The sequence below is a fragment of the Globicephala melas genome, chromosome 3, assembly GCF_963455315.2.
Source record: "Globicephala melas chromosome 3, mGloMel1.2, whole genome shotgun sequence".
In the NCBI taxonomy this organism is placed as follows: Eukaryota; Metazoa; Chordata; class Mammalia; order Artiodactyla; family Delphinidae; genus Globicephala; species Globicephala melas.
The window spans coordinates 171,015,841-171,021,084 of NC_083316.1; positions in this window are offsets into that span (position 1 = coordinate 171,015,841).

Here is a 5,244-nt window from a genome sequence, read left to right on the forward strand (position 1 = left end):
GCGAGGTGAGTGCAGTAAACCTTCACAGACTCAGAGCCAAGCGACATCATTGACAGGTGGGGGAGCCAAGGCCCAGGAGGGGCAGGGATTTCCCCAAGGCCCCACACAGGACACATCCCAGGCTCCCTGCCTTTTGGCTCCTGGTGGCTCAATTCTACAGCCATGGATGCAGGTGGCACCTTTAAGTAGCACCGGGGTGAGGACAAGGTGACAACCCTGCCCTGATGGACTGCTGGGGGGCCAACCGGTCCAGCCAGACGGTGTCGCTGGGATGCCTTCCTGGTGGCTCCAGGGATTCCCCGATCCCTCTTCCTGGCCCCAGGAGGGCCAAGCAGGGGGTGTGGCAGACATCCAAGCCTAGGACCCCAGGACTGAGATAGGGATCCAGCCCGGACTATCTCCCCACACTCAGAGCCCTGAGGCCAGCACCCAGGGGACTGGCCTGCAGGCATCACCTCCCCGAGCCTTGCCTCCTCCTGTGGAAAATAGGCCAGGAGAGGGAAGGCTGGAAGGATGCAATGAGATAATCCACAACCTCACTGGGTACTCGGAATAACACCTCCACTCCCACCAGCTAGAAGCTTGGTCTTCCCTTCATAGACTGTCCCCACCCCACCTGCCAGGAGGACAAGATCCAGGGCCCTGTATGACCGGAGGGGACCCACGCCTGAGGAGAGAGCTGCGCCCCAGGTGCTTTTCGCAACAGCTTCACTGAAATATAATTCACATGCCACCCAGTTCACCCAGGAAATAGTGCAATTAATGCTTTCAGTACAGAGTTGTCAATGCTTACCTCTGTCTAGTTCCAGAACATTCCATCACCCCAAAGAGAAGCCCCGTCCCCATCAGCAGTTACCCTCATCCCCTCCCCAGCCCCTGACAACCACGAATCTACTCTCTGTCTCCGTGGATTTGCCTGTTCTGGACGTTTCCCATCAATGGACTCACACCCTTTGTGTCCTTCTGTGTCTGGCTTCTCTCACTGAGCATTGTGTTCAACTTCCATCCACATTGTATCAAGTGTCAATGCTTCACCCCTTCGCATGACTGAGTGATGCTCCCATGTGTGGAGGGACCATATTCTGTTTACCCATCATCCATTGCTGGACACGTGGTTGTTGCTGCCTTTTGGCTGTCGTGAATCATGCTACTGCGGACGTGTACGAGTTTAAGTGTGAACAGAAGTCGCCATTTCTCTCATGTATATACCCAAGAGTGGAACTGCTGGGTCACATAGTGATTCTATGATTGGCTTTTTTTTTTTTTTTTTTTTTTTTGCGGTAAGCAGGCCTCTCACTGTTGTGGTCTCTCCCGTTGCGGAGCACAGGCTCCGGATACGCAGGCTCAGTGGCCATGGCTCACGGGCCCAGCCGCTCCGCGGCATGTGGGATCCTCCCGGACCGGGGCACGAACCCGTGTCCCCTGCATCGGCAGGCAGACTCCCAACCACTGTGCCCCAGGGAAGCCCGGTTGGCTTTTTGAGGAGCTGCCAGAACGTCTTCCACAACAGCTGCCCCATCTCACATTCTCACCAGCTGTGCACGAGTGCTCCAGTGTTCCCACCTCTTCACCAGCAGCTGTGATTGGCCATCGTTTTGACTGCAGCCATCCTAGTTGGGTACAGAGGTATCTCCCTGTGGTTTTCTGGAAGACGTCAAGCCTACAGACAAGTTGTGAGAACAGCACAATTAACGCCCTGTTGCGGGAGTCCCCAGTTCTACATATTATTTTTGATTTCCGTCAGCTGGAGGATGGGTAAATACACTGCAGCAAACTCACGGGGGAGTACTATGCAGCCATGAAAAAGAGTAACCCACTGAATACAAAACAATGTGGATGACTGAGACAGAATGAGGAGAAGCAGTCAGACACAATAGATGTCCATCTATGGGACATTCTGGAAAACCAACCCATGGTGTGAACTGTCCGATGGGTGTCGCCCTCAGGGGCAATGATAGGAGACATGAGGGGGTTTCAGGGGCTGGGTGTTCTTTGGAAGACTCCTGTGTCCTGGAAAATTAATTGAACTGTATTCTTTCTTTCTTTTTTTTTTGGCCGCGCCCACGCGGCCTTGTGGGATCTTAGTTCCCTGACCAGGGATGGAACCGCGCCCCCTGCATTGGATATGCAGAGTCTTAACCACTGGACCGCCAGGGAAGTCCCGTGAACTGTATTCTTGATGTGTGCACTGTCCATGTTCTACCTGAAAAATACACACGTGTGGTCTTTTTATGTATGTGAGTATTTGAGAGGCAGCCTCAGAAATGGTCGGACTAGTATTTTTTTTTTTTCTTTGGCTGTGCCATGCGGCTGGGGATCACATTTCACCGACCAGGGATCGAACCCGGACCCTTGGCAGTGAAATCGAGGGGTCTTAACCACCGGACCGCCAGGGAATTCCCGGACGAGTCTTCTAATGTCAAGGTCCTCCGTCATAGCCAAGCGGCAACCTCATTCCTCATCCACGCTCAAATGCCCCCTCTTGTCACCGTTATGTCCTTGAATACATTTTTTTCTCATGCCAAACCTGGGTAGGGCACATGCAGTGCCTTCTGTTCTCCCTTTGTCTCTGTGATTGGCTGAATAAAGACCCACAAACATGTGTCCACGTTCTAATCCCCAGAACCTGTGAATCTGACCTTATTTGGATAAAGAGTCTTGGCAGCGGCCATTACATTAAGATTTTCAAATGAGATCATCCTAGGGGCCCTAAATGCAGTCACAAGTACCCTTATGAGAGACACAGACACGGAGGAGAGGCCACGTGAAGGCGAAGGCAGAGACGGGAGGGACATGGCCACAAGCCCAGGACGCCTGGAGCCCCAGAAGATGGAAGAGGCAGTAAGGACCCTCCCTGGGAGCCTCCAGATGGGGCACGGCTCTGTGCACACCCTGATTTCATCCTAGTGATACTAATTTTGGATGTCTTGTCTCCAGAAATATGAGAGGATTAATTTCTGTTGTTAGGCACCAAGTTTGTGGTCGTTTGTTACGGCAGCCCCCAGAATCTGATGCCGTGTCTTTCCATTTAGAGAGCATTCCTTGCCTTCCTCAACACGTCTCCTTTTTTTTTATTATTATTAATTTTTTCTTGGAGTATAATTGATTTACAATGCTGTGTTAGTTTCAGGTGTAGAGCAAACTGAATCAGCTATACATATATATATATCCACTCTTTTCTAGATTCTTTTCCCATATAGGTCATTACAGAGTACTGAGTAGAGTTCCCTGTGCTACATGGTAGGTCCTTACTAGTTTTCTGTTTTATGTATGGTAGTGTGTGTATGTCCATCCCAGTCTCCCAGTTTATCCCTCCCCTCCCCCCAACATTTTTGAAGTCTCACAGAATGTCTAAGTTCACCCGATCGTCTCTTGGTTCAATTTGGGTGAAAAGTTTTGGGGAAGAACCCAGCACACGCGAACAGCTTCTGAAACACAGTCTTGCCCAAACCCCAACGTCTCGATGCCATGACCCCCTCTTAAGGACATCTGTCTCCACTTGTCTCGTGTGTTATTCGTATTTTCATGCTTAAGTTTTACAAGGAAATTTGATATCCCCATCAGGAGTGGAAAACCAGTGCCATACGTTGACACATTGACAATAAGCTGCAAGAAGAAATACAAAGAGAAGAGACCATGTGACAAAAGTCTCCGATTGGCAGAACCCCAGCCCGGGAGCTGAAACGGGGTAACACGCAGGTGGCACCAATTGAGACCGCCTGTGTTTGAGCAGGGACTGAAAGGAGAATGGCTTCCTCACCGTCAAGATCCAGGATCCAGCTCTTGGGAGATACTGGTTTAGGGAATCTGATGTCCCAGAGAGTAAAAGAGGAAACTGAGGCAAAAGAATTCAGAAGTCTTGGCTTCCAGTCCAGGCTCCTGGCTCCGCCAGACTGCAGGGATACGAGGGGATGTCTCTAGGTCTTGGGGGAGCCAGGGCCAGCTGATTCAGTGACCCCTTCCCCCACCAGGAAGGAAACCCTAGATATGAGCCAGGTCTGAGGTCACGGCCCCCCGGGGCATCTTGGGGTGGATTGGGGCGGTTTCGGGAGGATGCTGCTGTCTGTTGAAAACATTCCCAGCTGGTGGCATCACAGTGCACAGGCCCGCGTGGGCAGCTGCATCTGGAATGTGCTGGCGAGAGGCGTCCAGACCTAGGAGTCTGGCCCTTCCAGAGTACAGGTCCGGCCTCCACTCTGGGTAGTGGGGAGACTGAAGTCTGACCAGCTGGGGACAGGTGGCAGCTTGAGCTGAGGCCCCTAAGGCCCGCCGTGGTCTGGCCCCTGAGCACCCTTCCACCTTTGTCTCTGCTTCCTCTCTCCCAAACACTGCTCCAATTCCAACTTTCCTGTCTCTCAGGCCTTTGTACTCACTTTGATTGCTGCCTGGAGCGCAGTTACATCATGTGTGCCTATTCTCACCCTTCACATACTAGCCGATCCCAGAGAAGACGCTCCCTCCCCTGACCTCAGTTTCCCCAACTGAACGATAAGGTGAGGCATGCCTTCCAGGTCTGATTCTAAAGTTCTGGCCCTGCTTACTCCTGAGTGGGATCTCCCTGGAGACCAGGGCTGAGATGCTCCAGGCATTATTTCATTCCATTTGTCATCAAGTCAACTTAGTTAGAGGTGAGTCTGCGCTCTCTGCCCCACTCCGTCCCTGGCCTTGGGAACTAGTGGGTAAACTGAGGCCAGAAAGAGTGAATGAGGGAAATGTCCAGGAAACACAATGATCCAGCTGACCGTTGGCTCTGCGGCTTTGAGTCAGACGGATGTGGGCCTTCATTCCAGTCTCTCTGACATTCGTGCTGTGTGTCTTTGGGGAACCTGATTGACCTCTCTGAACCTCAGCTTCCTCCACAATAAACCGGAGATAGTAATAGTTCCCTCCCCAGAGCTATCTTTGGATCAATGAAGATCGCGGATAGGAATCTCTAAATTGCAGAACGCTGTCCTAATTATTTGGCGACTATTCCTTAAACAACAACAACAACAAAACCCAGGTTCCGGGTCCTCCCAAAGATGGCTTAGATTCTCGCAGTGTTGCCCAAGCAACGGCTCTGTCCCGCCCCACCGCGACAGGGAACAGCCAATCAACGGGCACCACCGGCGCATGCCTCCCGCCTCCGGCGCCCCGATGCCCCCTGGGAATTGTGGTTCCTCCCGCGCTCTCCAGGCGCGTGGTCCCTTCGCGGCCGCCGTAGGCCATAGGACTACAACTCCCGGCGGGCGCGGGCGGCGCATG